The following is a 20,767-nucleotide window of genomic DNA, read 5'->3' on the forward strand; positions in this document are numbered from 1 at the left end:
GGTGGAGGTGTAGGGCAATGGGTGGATAACACATAATGTATGTATGGTTTCTGTTTTGGGTGATAGGGAAATTTGGGTAATGGATGGTGGTGAGAGTACCAGAACATTGTGAATATGATTAATTCCACTGAATTGTATGCTTGGGTGTGGTTGGATGAGAAAGTTTATAGTATATACATGTTTTCACAATTTTTTTTTTAAAAGGGGGCATCTAAAGATCATGCAATACATGTTCCTAGATGGGATCTAACAATGGAGGAGAAAAGACTCAAAAATACATTAGTGGGGCCCTCACAACGCAGCACAGGAGTCTGAGGACTGCCCCCGCAATGTGGCACATCACCTGGTCAGTGGCGAAGCTCATGGTTGGCGCCTCTCCCAGACCCTGCTGGGTAAAAAAAATGTCACATTTCAGCATTTGTACCTGAAATCACCATGCAAATTTCAGGCCATGTGGATGAGTTCCAACTTCTACATTTCCTCTGTGTATCCTGTGGCTATTTTGTTTGGGAAAATCCTTTAAAGAGTTCATACATCTTATGCAGGACACCTGACCTTCTGAAGCTTCATAATTCACATCTAGATGCCACCAGTCTTTCGCAGGTTAACGGTTTGGACTATATTTTATTATATATAACTTTGGCGCCAAGCCAGGACAGCTACAAGAGGAGAAAATGATGAACAGCCATAGAACTATAGAATCAAACAGGTGAACTTCCTCTCTCAGTGCAGAGGTGGTCCAGCATGCCAAAGAAGCAGTGGATTTCAGTTCCTATTATGCCAGTGAGAATATGTCCTACACCATGTGGAATCTGGCAGGTGTACCAAATGTTTCCCCAAGTTCTGGGGATTTTATCCAGGCAGCTGTGTTTTGAACATATGGAACATGGTGGGATCAGTACCCTAGTGCTTCCTTGCCATTCAAGAGGATGCCGCCTAATTTTTCAGAGCCAGGACTATGTAGAACTTACTTTTGAACAACAGGTGTGTTCTAGTTAGCTAATGCTGTGTGATGGTTGGGTTCATGTGTCAACTTGGCTAGGTGGCCTAGCTGTCTGGTCAAGCGGGCACTGGCCTGACGATTGCTGTGAGGCTGTTTGAGGCTGGTTAATAAACCAACGGGCTGGTTTGTCGGATCATCAGTCAGTTGACTGCAGCTGACTGATGACTCATCAAGGGGCGTGCTTCCACAGTGAGAGAGTGCAATTGGCTGGATTTGGTCCAGGTGATCAGTTGGAGGCTTATAAGCCGGACGGTTAGAGAAACCTTCACTTCTTCTTCAGCTGCTCAGTGAAGCTTTTCCTGGGGAGCTCGTCAAAGTTGCCAGTTCGTTTCCTGAAGAGTTCGTCAAAGTTGTCGGTTCGTTTCCTGAGGAGTTCGTCAAAGTTGCCGGTTCGTTTCCTGAGGAGTTCGTCAAAGTTGTCGGTTCATTTCCCGAGGAGTTCATCGGACGTCTTCCTTGGAGTTGACAGCTTGTTGACGGCTCTGCAGAATTTGGACTCGTGTGCTCCCGCAGTTGCGTGAGTCACTTTTACAACTTGATAATAAGAGACATCTCTCATTGATTCTGTTTCCAAGGAGAGCCCTAACTAATACATGCTGCCAGAATGTAGAACACCAGAAATGGATTGGCTTTTATAAAGGGGGTTTATTTGGTTACACAGTTACAGACTTCAGGCCACAAAGTGTCCATCAACAAAGGATAACTTCACTGGAGAAAGGCCATTGTTATCTGGAAAACCTGTTAGCTGGGAAGGCACGTGGCTGGTGTCTGCTTGCTCCCAAGTTGTGTTTCAAAATTGCGTTCTCCAAAATGTCTAAATCAACTTCCAAAAGCCGTCTTCAAAATATCTGTCTCAGCCCCAGCTTGCTATGAGTTCCTTCTGTCTGAGCTTAAATAGCGCTCCAGTAAACTAAACAAGGCTCATGATGAATGGGCGGGGCCATGCCTCCATGGAAATTATCCAAGCAGAGTTATCACCTAAAGTTGGGTGGGTCATATCTTCATGGACACTGAACCAATAGATTCCAACCCAGTCCACACTAATACATCTGTCCCCACAAGAATACATTAAAGAATATGGCTTTTTCTGGGGGACGTAAATATACAAACCAGCACAAGGTGTATCCTACAGCTGTTCATGTTCTGGAAACCTATCGCCCTGGAGCAGTCATTAGAATTCTGGCTTATTCTGTAAACCCTTATTCCACAAGTCCATCAGCTGAAGTAAGATGCATTGTGCTATATGGTATGAAGGACAAGCCACTGCTTTCTCTCAAGACTTCACTTATTGACATAGAAGATCTAGAAGAAGATGACTGTGAATAAAATGATTGTCTAATGGATAATCTTAACAAAAAGTTTACCAATGCTACCCTCAGAGAAGGGCCAAATAATGGATATTTTGATAAATCTTCATTTATCAAAATGGATACCTTATTTGAACTCATTCAACTAATTCTGAATCATCTTACACTTCCAGACCTGTGTAGATTAGCACAGACTTCCAAACTACTGAACCAGCATTGCTGTTATCCTCTACAATACATCCACCTCAATCTGCAACCATACTAGGCAAAACTAAATGACACTTCTCTGAAATTTCTACAGGCTGCTGTACTCTTGTTCAGCAGCTTAATTTATCTTTGACTGGCAATAGAGGCTTCATCTCTGTTGCAGGATTTAGCAGATTCCTCAAGATTTGTGAATCTGAGCTAGTATGCCTTGAAATATTTTGCAGTCACTTCCTTAATGAAACTTGCCTGGAGGTTATATCTGAAATGTTTCCAGATCTACAGGACTCAAATCTCATCCTGTGATAAACTACCACTTCAAGCTGTCAACCACACTGCCAAATTACATGGCCTTAAACGACTAGTTCTATTGAACAAAAGTAGAGCAAACAGCACTGCTCAGCATTTTGAACTTCTGTGCAGAGCTTCAGCACTCAGTTTGAGTAGTGGTATAATGATTGAAAACTATGATGTGATAGCTAGCATGATAGGAGCCAAGTATAAAAAACTCCAGACCCTGGATCTGTGGAGAGGTAAGAATATTACTGAGAATGAGATAGCAGAACTGGCTTCTGGGTGTCAGCTTCTACAGCAGCTCGTCCTTGGCTGGTGCCCCACTCTGCACAGCAGCACTGGATGCTTCACCATACTTGCATGCCAGCTTCCAAATGTGCAGAAACCCTTTCTTACAGCTAACAGGTCTATGTGTGAGACAGACATTGAAGAACTGGCATGCAATTGTACCAGATTACGGCAACTGGACATATTAGGAATAAGAATGGTAAGTCCTGCATCTTTAAGAAAACTCTGGAATCTGGTAAAGCTCCTTCCTTACTTGATGTGTCCTTCTGTTCATATATTGGTAACAGAGCTGTGCTAGAACTGAATGCTAGCTTTCCAAAAGTGTTCATAAAGAAGAGTTTTACTCAATGAGTTAATTTATGTCGTATGATAAAATTAATGTGCTTTTGTGGGGTTTTGTTTCTTGATATGTTTAGTTTTCATAATGTTAGGGATTAAGACATTTCTAGATTTTAAAGAAAAAATATGGAATTGTCTATTAAATAAAGTAAAAATGTAAATACATGTTTTCACAAAATATGGCAATCACTTGTATTCAAGAATATGTGAGGAGATTTTATTATTTTTACCTTATATTAACCAATGACATTAGTCTTTAGTAAATAATTACATATTTAATAAAAGAGTAACATGGAAACATTATAACTTATTTTTAAAGGAATGCTTTGAACAATAGAGCACCATGATATTTATACAAAAATAAAGTTAGTTTTTCAAATTTCCATTTAAGGAAAAAAAAACAGATTAGTGGGACATATGGAAAAATTAGAATATAGACTGTAAGCTTTACATCAAAATTAAATTTCTTGAACTTCATAACTATACTTAAGGTGGTTACATAAGTGAATGTCCTTGTTTGTAGGAAATATTGCTTGAGTAGCATGATGTATACAACCTACTTTCAAATATTTAGAAAATGACAGATAAGTGAATATATAGAATGATACAGCTCATGTGGGAAAATGTTAAAATTGTTCTATCTGGGTATGATAGGAGGGGTGTACGCTGGAGTTCTCCATAAGAATATTATTTTTGCAATTGTCTTGTAAGCTTGAAATTATTTCAAAATAAAAATTTGGAAGAAATGAAAGGAAATGAGAGAGGAATTAAAATGGTACAGTATAAAAAAATCAATTTAACACAAATGAAGGTAGTAATGGAGAAATTAAGTAACCCAAAATACATATAGAAACAACTGGCAAAATGGAAGATGTCAGCTCTTCTTTACAAGTAATTACTTTAAATGAAAATGGATTAAACTCTAATTAGCACAAAGTGACATAATGGGTTCATTGATGATACAACCATATATTGTCTGTGGAGACCCACTTTAGATACAAAGGCACAAATAGGTTGAAAGTGAAAGAACAAGAAATGATGTTACAATAGTGCATACAACTAGTAACCAAAAGAGAGCTGGGCTCACTACAGCAATATCAGACAAAATTAAGTTAGATACTGTTAAAAGAGACAAAGAAGTGCATGATATATTGTTCCAGTTTGCTAAAGTTGCCATTATGCAAAATACCAGAAATGGATTGACTTTTATACATGGGATTTATTAGGTTACAAATTTACAGTTCTAAGGCTATAAAAGTGCCCAAACTAAGGCATCAACAAGAGGATACCTTCACTGAAGGCATCTGGAACACCTCTGTCAGCTGGGAAGGCAAGTGCCTGGCATCTGCGGGTCCTTTGCTCCCCGAGTCTGGTTTCAAAATGGCTTTCTCCCAAATGTCTCTGAGGTTCTGTCTCTCTTAGCTTCTTCAGTTCTTGTGCATCTAAGCATCTGGGGGTCCTCTCTTAGCTTCTCCGGGGCAAACTATGGGCTTCATCTCTTAGTTTAGCATCTCCAAGTGTCTGGGTCTGTGTCAGCTCTTAGCTTCTCCTGGGGTGAAAACTCTTGATTACATATCTTAGATTCTCTCTAAAATGTCTCTCTCAGCTTCTCTGAGTTCCTTCTCTCTGTGATTTAAAGAATTAAAGGACTCCAGTGATCTAATTAAGACCCACCCTGAATGGGCAGGGTCACACCTTCACGGAAATGATCTAAACAAAAAATCTTACCTCAGTGGGTGGGTCACATCTCCATGGAAACAACCTAACCAAAAGACTAATACGTCTGCTCCCACCAGATTGCATTAAAAAACATGGCTTCTCTGGGGGACATAACAGATTCAAACTAGCATACATATCTATAAGAAGGTCAATCCATCAAGAAGATATAATAACTATAAATGTATATGCACAGAACACAGAACACCAAAATATATGGAGGAAAAAAACTGATTGTGTTGAATAGAGAAATAGTTCTACAATAATAATTGAAGACATTAATTAACCAGTTTCATAAATGGGGAGAGAAACTAGACAGGTCAATATGGATATTGAGAACTTTAACAGAATTATAAAACAACTAGACCCAGCATAATCCTCAAGTACCTACAGAACCCTCAAATACTGTCAAGTACATATGAAACATTCCCTAGACAATATGTAACTTCACAACATTTGTAAAAACACTGAAATCATAAGTATCTTCTTTGCCCAAATGGAATGAAACTAGAAATCAATAATGAAGGAGGAAATTCACAAGTGTGTGGAAACTAAACCACACACTCTCAAACAACCAATGCGCTACAGAAGAAATCATAAAAGAAAATTAAAAAACACTTTGAGGTAAACAGAAATGAATACACAATATATAAAAAAATGATAAGTCCACCTAAACTAAATGAGGAACTGTAAGTAAGAAAGGCAGGAGGAAAGTCACTTTAAATAATTATATTCAAAATGTATTAACAGGACAAAAGTAGGAGCAAGAATGTTTATCACACCATTATTTATAATATCAAGGATCTGTGAAGAATCTAAATACAAGTCAATAAACATAGTCAAATATTATGGAATAAACCAGTAAAATTAAAAATAGCCTGCTGTCATTACAAATGAAAGATATTTAGACTACCTTGTTAGACGAGCAAATAAAAGGCAAATTATAAAATAGTAAAAAAAAAAATTAGAAAAACGAGCAAACCACAGACACAATGAAAACATTGCCTATAGAGAAATTTATAAAGAAATTTATAGCCATAAGCACCTACATTAAAAAAGAACTGTCCCAAATCCATAACTTAATTTTATACCTTAAGGAAATGAAAAAAAAAAAAACCAAACTAAACACAAAACTAACAGAAGGAAGGAAATCTTAAACATTAGAGTGAAGAAGAATGAAATAGAGAACAGAAAAGCAATAGAGTCAACAAAACTAAAGGTTGGTTCTTTGAAAAGATCAACAAAATTGAAACACCTATAGCTAGACTAAGAATAAAAGAGAAAAGACTCAGTTTACTAAAATCAATACAAAAGTTGTGACATTACTAACAAGCTTACAGAAATAAAGAGGATCATTAGAGAATACTATAATAAACATTATAAGACGACAGATTAGATAACTTAGATGAAGTGGATAAGTTCTTAGAAACATACCTTGTCTTCTTTAATACTATTAAAAATTCTCTGCTCTGAAAAAAAAGTAAAGTTGTAGTGTGTATTTTTAAAATGGTAGATCTTTTAGGTAATCATGTGTTATATTTCATTACTCTTATGTAACTCGTATTATTATGTTACCTTTGCTTTTTATTCTGCCTTTTTTTAAAAATTAAGATTCATTCTATTTTGTCTTTTATACAACATTCTTGAGGGGAGTGATGATCATTTTCAACGAGGCCTGTACCAAGGAGTGGGCTTATACTAGCAAATAAAAAACTCAATCATTTGCCAGTGCAGTTTAAGTTTGGTTTGGAAGAGATAATTTAAAGTAAAATGACAAGGTTAATTTGTGCAATTGGGGGAAAGCTGGCTTAAGGGTAGGAGGTGGTTCAAGAATGCCATCTGCTGGGAAGCCAAGGAAAGTGCACTCTAGCAAGCTGTGGCTCAGTCAAAAAAAATAAATAAATAAATGTTCAAATAATCCTGCAGATCCCAAAATAACATTATCAAGATAAGCAAATTTCCCAAAGTCAGTAGAAAATCACAAAGCACATGAAGACCCAAGAAGATATGGACAAGTCAAATGACCAAATTAAAAAGCCGGAGGAGACACAGAACTTGGAGCAATTAAACAAACAAGTACATACAAATCTCCAAAAACAACTTCAGTAGTCTGGTTAAAGACATAAAGAACAGCCAGAAGACTCTAGAAGAACATAAAGAAGAATTAGAAGGAGTAAATAAAAAAACAGCAGATCTTATGGAAATAAAAGTAACAAAGATCAAATTAAAAATATACTAGCGACACACAATAGCAGATATGAAGAGGCAGAAGAAAGAATAAGCAAATCAGAGGACAGAGAATGCAAACACACAAAAAAACAAATGGTGAAAAAAATAAAAAAATTTGAAATGAATCTCAGGGAAATGAAAGATGACATGAGGCACACAAATATGAGAATCACTGGTGTCCCAGAAGGAGAAGAGAAAAGGGGTAGGAAGAGTATTTAAGGATATAGTGTGGAAACCTTCCCACCCTTAGAAATGGCATAAATATGCAAATCAAAGAAGCCCAATGAACTCCAAATAGAATAAACAAAAACAGACCCACCCCGAGACACACATTAGTCAGATTGTCAAATGCTGATGAGCAGGAGAAAGTTCTGAAAGCAGCAAGAGAGAAGCAATTCACCATATACAAGGGAAACCACATAAGTTTCTGACTACTCAGTGGGAATCACGCAGGTGAGAAGACAGTGGTATGACATATTTAAGAATCTGAAAAAGAAAAACTGCCAGCCAAGAATTCTTTGTCCAGCAAAGCTCTCCTTCAAAAGTGAGGAAGAGTTTAAAATTTTCAAAGACAAACAAATGCTGAGAGAATTTGTTAACAACAGACCTGCACTGCAAGAAATACTAAAGGGAGTTCTACCAGCTGAGAAAAAAAGAAAGGAGAGAGAAGTCTGGAGAAGGGCACAGAACTGAAGAGTATTAGTAAGGGTAACTTACAAGGAAAAAAGAGAGAGGCAAGAGCCACAGTTGTCAAAACAGCATGGTACTGGCACAAAGATAAACATATAGATCAATGGAATTGAATTGAGAATTCGGAGATAGACCCCCAGATCTATGGCCGACTGATCTTTGATAAGGCCCCCAAAGTCACTGAACTGGGTCATAATGGTCTTTTCAACAAATGGGGCTGGGAGAGTTGGATATCCATATCCAAAAGAATGAAAGACAACCCCTACCTCACACCCTACACAAAAATTAACTCAAAATGGACCAAAGATCGCAATGTAAAAGAAAGTACCATAAAACTCCTAGAAGATAATGTAGGAAAACATCTTCAAGACCTTGTGTTAGGCGGCCACTTCCTAGACTTTACACCCAAAGCACAAGCAACAAAAGAAAAAATAGATAAATGGGAACTCCTCAAGCTTAGAAGTTTCTGTACCTCAAAGGAATTTCTCAAAAAGGTAAAGAGGCAGCCAACTCAATGGGAAAAAATTTTCAGAAACCATGTATCTGACAAAAGACTGATATCTTGCATATAGAAAGAAATCCTACAACTCAATGATGATAGTACAGACAGGCCCATAATAAAATGGGCAAAAGATATGAAAAGACAGTTCTCTGAAGAGGAAATACAAATGGCCAAGAAACACATGAAAAAATGTTCAGCTTCACTAGCTATTAGAGAGATGCAAATTAAGACCACAATGAGATACCATGTCACACCAATTAGAATGGCTGCCATTAAACAAACAGGAAACTACAAATGCTGGAGGGGATGTGGAGAAATTGGAACTCTTATTCATTGTTGGTGGGACTGTATAATGGTTCAGCCACTCTGGAAGTCAGTCTGGCAGTTCCTTAGAAAACTAGATATAGAGTTACCCTTTGATCCAGCTATTGCACTTCTTGGTATACACCCAGAAGGTCGGAAAGCAGTGACATGAACAGATATCTGCATGCCAATGTTCATAGCAGCATTATTCAGAATTGCCAAAAGATGGAAACAACCCAAATGTCCTTTAACAGATGAGTGGATAAAGAAAGTATGGTATATACACATGATGGAATACCACACGGCAGTAAGAAGAACGATGTCGTGAAACATATGACAACATGGATGAACCTTGAAGACATAATGCTGAGCGAAATAAGCCAGGCACAAAAAGACAAATATTATATGCTACCACTAATGTGAACTTTGAAAAATGTAAAAGAAATGGTTTATAATGTAGAATGTAGGGGAACTAGTGATAGAGAGCAATTAAGGAAGGGGGAACAATAATCCAAGAAGAACAGATAAGCTATCATGGGCAAACTTAATGTTCTGGGAATGCCCAGGAATGACTATGGTCTGTTAATTTCTGATGGGTATAGTAGGAACAAGCTCACAGAAATGTTGCTATATTAGGTTACTTTCTTGGGGTAGAGTAGGAACATGTTGGAAGTAAAGCAGTTATCTTAGGTTAGTTGTCTTTTTCTTACTCCCTTGTTATGGTCTCTTTGAAATGTTCTTTTATTGTATGTTTTAAAAAATTTTTTTTTAATTTTTTTAGTTTTCATACAGTTGATTTAGGAAAAAAAAAGTTTTAAAAAAAACAAGGAAAAAATATGCAGAGCCTCAAGGAGCTGGTGGAGAATGCAGGGATATTGGCCTGCCCTACCTCGATGGTTGCTAACATGCCCACAGACATAGGGGACTGGTGGTTTGATGGACTGAGCCCTCTACCATGGGATTTGCCCTTGGGAAGACTGCTGCTGCAAAGGAGAAGCTAGGCCTCCCTATAATTGTGCCTAAGAGCCTCCTCCCGAGTGCCTCTTTGTTGCTCAGATGTGGCCCTCTCTCTCTAGCTAAGCCAACTTGAAAGGTGAAATCACTGCCCTCCCCGCTACGTGGGATCAGACACCCAGGGGAGTGAATCTCCCTGGCAACGTGGAATACGAGTCCCGGGGAGGAATGTAGACCCGGCATCGTGGGATGGGGAACATCTTCTTGACCAAAAGGGGGATGTGAAAGGAAATGAAATAAGTTTCAGTGGCAGAGAGATACCAAAAGGAGCCGAGAGGTCACTCTGGTGGGCACTCTTACGCACAATTTAGACAACCCTTTTTAGGTTCTAATGAATTGGGGTAGCTGGTGGTGGATACCTGAAACTATCAAACTACAACCCAGAACCCATGAATCTTGAAGACAATTGTATAAAAATGTGGCTTATGAGGGGGGACAGTGGGATTGGGGGGGCCATGGGGATCACACTCCCCTTTGTCTAGTTTGTGGATGGATGAATGGAAAGGTAGGGGAAGGAAACAAACAAACAAACAAACAGACAAGGGCACCCAGTGTTCTTTTTTACTTTAGTTGCTATTTTTCACTTTAGTTATTATTCTGGTTATTTTTGTGTGTGTGGTAATAAGGGTGTCGGGGATTGATTTTGGTGATGAATGTACAACTATGTAATGGTACTGTGAACAATCGAATGTACGATTTGTTTTGTATGACTGTGTGGTATGTGAATATATCTCAATAAAATGAATATTAAAAAAATGAAAAAAAAAGACAATTTGGCGACATCTATCAGAATTACAAAATTACATGCCTTTTGATTCAGCAAATTCAATTTCTGAGGAATTTATGCTTACACAAATGATATACAGATAAGGACATTAATTGCAGCATTGCTTGTAATAGTAAGAGACTGGAAACAACATAAGTGCCCATCAATAGAGGAACAGTTAAATAAATTATGTGACCTTGCTATGAAGGAATATTACGTAATTGTAAAAAGAGAATAAGGAAGCTGTTTATGTCCTGATATGGAATGATCCTCATTCAGGGATAACTAATTTTAGACTATATCCCTCCAGTACTTTTTCTATGCAAAATTAGGATTGTTTTATATATGCATATACAGCTTTATTTTCTGTTTATTTAAAACTAACACTCACAGATCAGTTACTATGCTTAAATGCTTTTTGATTATTGTATACTATCTCTTCATATGAATATGCTAAAATTTAATCATTTTTATCACACATTTTGATTGTTTCCAAATTTTCATTATCATAAATAGCACAATGAACTTGCTTTTAGATAGATCTTTGACCAGTGTCCTTTTCTAAGGATCAAAAGTCAGAAAATATTTATGATTTTTGGTAAATATTATCAATTTGCTTTCTAGACATTCCTTCAGGGTTGCCTCATATAAGCACACAGGTTGTGCCTTTCAGAAATCAGGTGGAATCATTATTCACTTATACTTTAATGAAAAGCACCTCTGGAATTGATCAGTGCACAACATGGACCACTGTCCTAGAATGCTTGTACCAGGAAAACGTGGATGCACCCTCAACAGCACTGAGTATAAATCAGAGATGTGCTGAAGCAGGCTTGTCCCAGTTTGAAAGAACCACCTGCACATTTCTTATAATATCCCTATTGCTGATGTCCCCTTAGTAGCTTGAAAATTGGCTGTGGGGGAGTATTTACACCATATAAATCAGGACATGCTACAGATCAGACCCTCCTTCTTGAGTGATGGTGGATCAACTTTCTGAAATCTCTGCCAATTTGATAGGTTGAAGGTGCTTTATTGCTTTAAATTGTAATTTTCAAAATGATGAATGAGATAGAACATTTTTCATAGATGTATTAGCTAGAATTTTGTTTGTAATTTTTCAATTGGGGGATTGGTGGTTTTGTTTTTTTATTACTGATTTGTAAGAGGTCATATCTTAAAGAATTAATCCTTTTTCATAATTGTAAGAAATGTTATCCCCATTTGACTTGCCTTTTAATATTGTTTTTACATTTTTTTATATAATAAAGTGTTAACTTACACAGGGCCAAATCTGAAAATCATTTGTAATGTCTTCCGTTATTTTGGTGCTCTGCCACCCTCCAGAACCATTCTATAATCTGGAATTTATTTTGATGTATGTGGGGTGAGATGGGTATCTGTTTTTTCTTAAATAGCCAATTTTTCCTACCCTATTTATTGATTAGTTTCTTGTCTATTTTGGTTTGTGATGCTACTTTTAATCAAAACTTTTATGTAAGTAACTGTAAATTCATAGGGTGTTGTGATTTTTTAATCAAATAATAATAATGATATATTATAATTATAACAATAGCTAACTTTACATTTATGGAGCAGAATGACATAGAATGACAGTATCAGATTTGTACACTTTGGCCATGGATGGTCTGGAAGAAGATGAAACAGGAGACAGACTGGCTGGCTCTGAGGTTTGGTGAAATGCAGGTGAGAAATGACAAGGGCTTTCCTGAGGACCACAGCAGTGGAAAAAACAAGATCTGGGTTGATCTGAGGAAATGAAGGGGGGCGCTGGCAGGCTCGGCATCTGGTCCTCCTCATGGCAACTGCTGCAGCTTCACACAGGAGTAACCTGAGAGCACCCTGCTTCCGTGGCACCGCACGTCCCTTGCTTTCTGTTCTGAGTGAGATGCTCAGAGGAGCCCACCTGGCCTTCGGATAGGTGTGTGCAGCCCCAGAATGTGAGGGAGGTAACGCTTCCTGGGCAAACTTGAGCCAGAGAGGAGGGGAGCCGCTGTAAACATGCTCCCTCTTTCTTTCCTCAGGCAGGAAAATTCTGGGGTGAATTCTGCAGGGTCCTCAGAGAGTCCAGGGGGGCTTGAGCCTCGTTGGCTGCTGTAGTGACCCCCTTGAGGATGCATCCTTGTAATCCTTGTACTTGCCTTCCCTCCATCCCCATTTCTCTCTGTCTGTCCCTCATTCCTGTTCCCTGGGATATACTGTCCAAATGGTATCAACCATCACACAAACCCTTGCCACAGGTTCTGCATATGGGGTCAGGGGTGAGCAGAGACAGCAGGGCATCTGAACAGATGGTGAAAATGAATCCAGGAGGAGAAGGGGCTCACGGATATGGGAGAGGCAGGAAGAAGGAAGCTATATGCATGTTGCCCAGCGCACTGTAGATATTCAAAATATGCTGAAGTTGCACGTGCAGGTGGGGAAGGAGGCAAAAACTGTTGGTCCTCCTTACACACTTGTATCTGCTGTTAAGTAAGAACCGAAGGTTGGGTGCCCCCAGGGGGCTGTGATGGTTGCTAGGGTGAAAAAAGGAGATCATCTCCCTATTGTCTGAGAAGGTTACATTTTAATTAAAAATATAAGACATAGACAAGCATGAAACAATCTGACAGATTTAATAAGTGTGTTAGTTTGGAGCTATTATGTACCCCAGAAAAAGCCAAACTCGGTTAATCCATCCCTGTGGGTGCGGACCTATTGCGGGTGGGACCTTTTAATTAGGTTGTTTCAATTGAGATGTGACTCAATCCATTCAAGATACGTCTTAATCCTTTACTGGAATCCTTTGTGATAGTATAAAGGACAGAAAAAGCCAGAGAGCTCAGAGAGAGAAATACCCAGAGGTTAGAGGAAAGTCTCTGGAGGAGCTGAGAGAGCCACTGAAGACAGGAGCTGAAAGCAACGCAACCCAGGAGAGAAGGACCAGCAGAAAGCAGCCATGTCCCTTGCTCTCTGACAGAGGAACCCTGGATGCCACTGGCCTTTCTTCAGAAAAAGTATCTTTCTCTTGATGCCTTAATTGGGACATTTTTCATGGTCTTAGAACTGTAAAATTGTAAGCTAATAAACCCCCTTTGTAAAAGCCACACACACACACACACACAAAAAAAAGAGGCAGGAAAAATAGATCTGACAAATAAAAACCAAAGGATAAGATGGTTGGTTCAAGAACTGCAGTTAAAGTAATAACTTTGAACGTGAATGGATTAAATTCCCCAAGTAGAAGATACAGACTGGCAGAATGGATTAAAATGTATGATCCATCAATAGCTGTTTACAAGAGACTTGTCTTAGACTCAGCAACACAAAAAGTTTGAGAGTGAAAGGACAGAAAAAAATATTCCACGTCTGCTGCAGCCAAAAGAAAGCAGGGGTAGTAACACTAATATCAGACTAAATAGACTTCAAATGCAAAGATGTCATAAAAGAAAATGAACAGTATATTTAATAAAAGGGACAATTTAACAAGAAGAACTATAAATGTTTATGCACCTAACCAAGGAGCTCCAAAGTACATGAGACAAACACTGGCAAAACTGAAGGGAGAAACAGACATTTCTACAATAATTGTGGGAGACTTTAATTAACCACTCTCTTCTGTAGATAAAACAACTAGACCAAGAAGGAAATTGACAACCTAAACAATGTGATAAATGAATTAGACTTAAGACACATACAGATTGTTACATCACAAATTACCAGGATAAATTCTTCTGTTGTGTTCATGGAATGTTCTCCAGGATAGGTCATATACTGGGGCACAAAACAAGTCTCAATAAATTTAAAAAGACTGAAAATATTCAAAGCACATTCTCTGACCATAATGGAACGCAACCAGAAATCAATAACCATCAAAGAATCGGAACATTCACAAATATGTGGAGGTTAAACAATACACACCTAAACAATCGGTGGGTCAAAGAAGAAATTGTAAGAGAAATTGCTAAATATCTAGAGACAAATGAAAATGAGAACACAACATATGAAAACCCGTGGGATGCAGCGAAGGTAGCGGTGAGGGGGAAATTTACAACTTTAAATGCATACATTGAAAAGAAAGAAACAAAATCAAAACTAAAGGAACAACTGAAGAAGCTAGAGAATGCAGCAAACTAATCCTAAAGGTAAAAGAAAAGAAATAACAAGGATTAAAGCCAAAATAAATGATATGGAGAACAAAAAGCCAACAGAAAGAATAAATAAAACCAAAAGTTGGTTCTTTGAGAAGATCAACAGGATTGACAACCCCCTAGCTAGACTGACAAAGTTATAAAAGAGAGAAAATACAAATAAACAAAGTCAGAAAGGAGGGGGGGACATTACTGCCGATTCCAAATAAACTTTAAAAAATCATAAGAGGATACTATGAACAATTGTACCCCAACAAACTAGACAACTTAGAAGAAATGGATAATTTCCTGGAACACATCAACTACCTAGACTGACCTGAGAAGAAATAGAAGACCTCATCATACCAATCACAAGTAAACAGATCCAATCATTCATCAAAATTTTTCCTACAAATAAAAGCCAAGGGCCAGATGGCTTCACAGGGGAATTTTACCTAACTTTCCAAAAAGAACAGACACCATTCATACTCAAACTCTTGCAAAAAAAGAAGAAAAAAGAACACAACCTAACTCATTTTATGAAGCTAACATCACTCTAATACCAAATGAATACAGATGCACAAAATATCAACAAAATACTTGCAAACTGAATCCAAAGGCACATTAAAAGAATCATACACCATGACCAAGTGGGGTTCATTTCAGGCATGCAAGGGTGGTTCAACAGAAGAAAATCAGTATAATACAACACATTAACAAATCAAAAGGGAAAAATCAAATGATCATCTCGATAGATGCTGGAAAAGCATTTGACAAAATTCAGGACCCTTTTTTGACAAAAACACTTGAAAAGGTAGGAACTGAAGGAAATTTCCTCAGTATGATAGAGGTCATATATAAAAAACCCACAGCCAGCACAGTACTCGATGATGAGAGACTGGAAGCCTTCCCGTTAAGATCAATAATGAGACAAGGATGCCCACTATCAGCACTATAATTCATCATTGTGCTAGAAGTTCTAGCCAGAGGAATTTGGCAAGACAAAGAAATAAAAGGCATCCAAATTAGAAAGGAAGACATAAAACTGTCATTATTTGTAAATGATACGATCTTATATTCGGAAAATACTGAGAAATAGATAACAAAGCTACTTGAGCTAATAAACAAATTCAGCAAAGTGGCGGGATACAAGATGAATGCCCCCAAATCAGTAATGTTCCTATACACTAGTAATGACCTTGGAGTCACATGCAGAGAACCTCTTGTTGCTCAGATGTGTCCTTTCTCTCTCTAAGTCCAACTCTGCAAATAATTCATTAACCTTCCCCTGCATGTGGGGCATGACTCCCAGAGGGTGGGGGGTGGTGACTCACCCTGGCGACATGGGACACGGCTACCAGGAGTGAGCCTGGCTCTGGCATTGAGGGATTGAAATGCCTTCTAGACCAAAAGGGGGAAAGGAAAGGTAACAATATAAAGTTTCAGTGGGTAAGAGATTTCAAATAGAGTCAAGAGTCTATGCTGGAGGTTACTCCTATGCAAGCTCCCACTAGATATTCCAATGGCCACAGTATGCCAAGCCCTAATCAACAGTAGTCCCCAAAATACTAAAGAATACCTAGGTCCCTATCTGAGACTCTATAAAGTTTCACTCACCAAGTTTATTCGTCAGAAACTTACATCCTCCAGAGTGTTCCTCTGTCAGCTAAGTCCCTAAACCCAGAGGCAAAAGCCTTTTCAAGAACATCAACCAGATGCATCCCCCTTCCCCATAATGCCAACACTCCTTTTCAATATGAACAAGTTAGGGTGATCACTGCCCAGATATCCCTGAAGATTGAGAAAGTGATCAAATGAGATGGGTAGCAACAAACAAGATAGGATTTAACAAGGATGACGAATACTGAATCTTTATATAATTTTTCTTTTTTTTTTAGTTTCTAGGGTACTAGAATAGCCAGAAAGAACTAACTGACATGGTAGAACAATAACCTACAACATGCTTTGAAATGTGTTCTATTGCTATTGTTAAATCATATTTTGAATGTTATCACCTGTCTTTATATATGTTATATTTCACAATAAAGAAATGACAAAAACTGTGGAACTGTAACCCATAACATTCTTGGAAATTTGCTAACTACTTGTTAAATTGTACTTTGAAAGTTATCACTTTTCTGTATGTATGTCATATTTCACAATAAAAAATATAAAAATGGTTATTAGATGGTTATACTTACTACAAGGGAGAAAAAATAACTTGGAAAGTATATTTGATTACTGTAAAATTTAACAAGACATGAATATATTTTCAAATTTGAAAGCACACAAAAAAAGTAAAGAATCTGGGCATGATTCATCATCAGATGAAAATATGATTATTATGGGAAAGAGACATATAAAAATTGAGATTATGGATGTCCTAATTTCATCTTTCAAATGAAGAAATAAAAAATTAAACTAAGTCCTTTCATATTTAGATTTTGTAACATGAAAAATTTAATTTCAATGAATACATATGCTTTACAAAAAGCCGTCACTGACTTGGGTCTTAAATATACTAAACAATTTAAGTCCTCAAGAAATTTCATCTTAAGCTTCAAAATTAGCCACTTTAAAGTGTACAATTCAGTAGCATTTAGTACATTCTCATGCAGAGCAAGTGTCACCTCTCTCTATCCATCTCTCTATATATTTGTTATACAGTGTCAGTCACAGAGAAACAAAAGACATTTCAGTAAACTGAGCTTAAAAAAAAAATGATTTAAGAGCATCACTGGGTCATGAGAAATTGTCCAAAGTGGCAATGTTCTCAGTTAAAATCAAGTTACATTAAGTACATTCCAAAAGTTTTATTGACAAGTTTGCTTCTATTAAAGCCAGGCATAATAATTTTTGGTTTTGCAAGTAAATAACATTTAAAATTAAAATAAAGTTGGGAGTTGTAATACCCATACTTGCAGATTTTTCAACATTTTCTCAGCCATGTTAGCAATGCAGGAAAAATTAACTAATAAAATTAATAAAAGTGCACACATAGGGACACCACTTGCCCTTTCCCCTCCCGCTCTTATATGGTTCAGCCAGGATTGGCCTGTCCCCAAATTATCCGACTGGAAGGTTTCCATATTTTCCATTTTCATTTCAGTATTGCAGATGCCTTTCCGCTTTCTCTGAATCTCTATCAACATTGTCTCCAGGAACAACCCTAAATCCACAGAAAATCCGACAGCATGCCAGGATTTCGAGTAGGCAAACCCCTTAATGAACGGAAACTCTGATTAAGTAAGTTTTGCTACAGAATTACCCGAGAAACTACAAACTACGTGGGAACAATGCAGAGAATGAAAGGGTCTGGGCTCGCCATTTCAGAGAAACCTTCTGGGAGCAGCGCCGCGGCCGCGGTCCCGCCTCCACAGCAGGCGAGAAGAGGAAGCTTCGTACTCACTGTGGACGCGGCCGGAGGTGTCCCAGCGCCGCGGGCGCCTCCCGGGTGGGCCCGGGAGACCGAGCCGCGTCCTCCCTGTGGGGACAGCCCCAGGCTCAGGGAACCGAACCCCGAGACGTTTGAGGACGAGACTGTCCCCGCTTTTCGCCCTCTGGCCGAATCACTGAGATTTTGCTCAGATTCCTCAATACCAGCGACCCGGCTGCGTGAAGTGGACTCCCCGGCACGGCCAACAGGGAAGGCCGCGGGAAAGAACGACCCGCAGACGGAGCAGGAGCGCGGGCGTCCCCGCGGGGTTCCCAGACTCCTCCGTCCGCGTCAGGCCCGGGACGCGCCTCTTAGCCCCACCCCCAGCCTCCTAGCCAATCCCGGCGTGACGCTCAGGCCGCGTCACAGCGGGTTTCTCCGCGCACTAATGTGGTTCCCCCTGCAGCCCCGCCTGCCGGGCTCCTCCCTCCTCCTTCCCACCGCAGCGCCTCCCTGCGCGGTCAGGCATGTGCGCAGTGTGTGGGTGAACTGATTGGGGCTCCAAGAGGGTGGCCTGTCCGGTTCACTCCACTCCACAGGCTGAAAGCGGCGCGGGCCCAACCCAGGGTTCCCAGCCCGGCGCGCGGAGAGCTGCGGGGGTCGCAGAAGCCCGGCAGAGGGCTGCTTAAGCTCAAGGGGTCTCAGGCGCCTCTTCCAACTGCCTGCTCCGTGAAACCTGCCCCAAGGAATCCCTGCCCGGTGCTCACCGTGGGGGGTTTCCTTGGCATCAGTGTTTTCATTCTTGTGAATTTCTCACATTGGTTCCTACTATAAGTGAACATTGTCCCCAGGAAGTGAAAAATTAACAACTTAATTAGAATTGCAAGGCTTGCTTTCCACTGAGAAACTGAACGATGTTCCCGTAAGGCTTTCTATCCTGGGATCTGATCCATCACCCGGCACCTTGGAGTCCATAATATCCACCCCACAAGGTGTAATCAAGTGTCTTAGGAGCTGGGCTGCCTAAGCATTGCTCTCCACCTGTCACGGGGTCTGGAGTGCGCTTTAAGTTCTCTGCCTTTCTGTCACCATCTATATATAAAGAGAAGGAAAATGGACCCTGACTCTGAGGGCTACTAAGAGGTTCCTAGAGAACAAATTAAAAAGCTCAGAATAATACCTGTGCTCCCTTTTAGCTCTTTTATGCTCTATTCTGATTTTTTAAAAACCCTGTGAGCAAGTTTCAAAGTAACAGTACCATATGACAGTCCCTGCTCTATTCAGTTTGCCACAATTCCTACTTTGGAGGTGCCATTTGTGGGGTTCATTCATGTTTTTCCACCTTCCTCTTTGTGGTAGTCACAAGGCAAATGAAATCACCTGACCACGTTACTGCTATAGGAATATGAAAGTAGACCGAGGATATCCAGTGGGAAGCAGCTGGGAGCGTGCGAATGTATCATTTAACTTGAAGATTAAATATAAAAGCCTGCATATACAGCAGGAGAGTTGTAGAGGGAGTATGTTGGGCCCATAACCCAGAGCTGAGAAGTCAAAACAGTATTCTGCTAGGCATTGGAACCTAATCTCTCCACTCCTGAATTTTAACTATGAGCTCTAACTATGGCTTGGCCACTTCCAAGGAAAACATCTCCCTCTATTTCAGTGATTCTCAAATGTCATAGAGGCATATTCTAGCTTAGGATAATTGAGGGACTGTTTTTGCCCCACTGTTCAGTGTTCTCAGGTACGCTTTAGTTTTTTACTTGCAGCCTAGGGATGGGGTAATTGAAGAAAGCCCTTTAATGGAGAAGAGTCTGCAGCTACAAGATCCAACACAAGACCCAACTTGAGTATTTCTACATTGGTAAAGTGATTAAAACCAGCTATTGGGTTTGGGAAGAAGGCAAGGCATGCCATCTTAAAGGGTGAACTGGGCCCCCTTTCCACAGCAGAGCATCTTCTAGAAATAGAAGAACTAGGTTAGAGCCCATTCAGGAACCTGCAGTAAACTGCCTTGTCAACCTCCCATCTGAGCTCAGAAGCTTCCTAGAGAATATAAAATGCAATACTATAAACTGGTCTCTGCAGGTAAATAATCCATATGTGGCCTCAGGAAAGGAAAGCCTGATGTATCCATCTTCACAGCTGTGTTCCGTTTATCAGGACACACGGACATCTGCCTCCACCAGAAATCTCCCCACAGGAGGAGAAGGGAGGCTCTCATTCTTTCCTGCAAAGTAGGAGCATACAGGGCCTCCACCCAGAACATGCCTATAAAGACCTATTAAAGGCTGAAACATTTGGGGACTGAAATTCACTTGTTGTTTCAGGCAAAGTGGCCTTGATGGTGAAATATTTGGAATTGATATTTATTCTAGGAAGGACTTCCCATATATTTCTACTTACAGAGTTCGCACTGTGACTTTGAGAGAAAGCTCAGGGGAGGTTAGAGAGGGAGGTGGGGGATTGAGAGGTAAGGGGGATATGGAGCTCCCAGCACCTGGACCCTGGGAGCCTGTATGTTCTCCCAAAGAACCCAGAGAGGAGGCTGCAAAACTATGGTCTCCACAGGTTCCCTGGACAGAGGAAAGGGAGGATGGGAG

The 20,767-nt window shown here is 39.5% G+C and overlaps 1 protein-coding gene and 1 pseudogene across 2 annotated transcripts in view; one reads left to right on the forward strand and one right to left on the reverse strand.

Moving 5' to 3' along the window:
* The window catches only part of LOC119539563 (zinc finger protein 596-like), a 63,759-nt gene extending 45,433 nt beyond the window's left edge, over nt 1-18,326 (reverse strand). For both annotated transcript variants that reach the window (XM_037843263.1, XM_037843262.1), the window contains exon 1: nt 18,195-18,326. The gene's annotated coding sequence lies outside the window, so the exon portion shown is untranslated. The remainder of the gene's footprint in view (nt 1-18,194) is intronic.
* Nucleotides 584-3,447, forward strand: LOC119539567 (annotated as a pseudogene).
* Nucleotides 18,327-20,767: the final 2,441 nt, after the last annotated feature.

Source organism: Choloepus didactylus, chromosome 7, assembly GCF_015220235.1.
Source record: "Choloepus didactylus isolate mChoDid1 chromosome 7, mChoDid1.pri, whole genome shotgun sequence".
Lineage (NCBI taxonomy): Eukaryota > Metazoa > Chordata > Mammalia > Pilosa > Megalonychidae > Choloepus > Choloepus didactylus.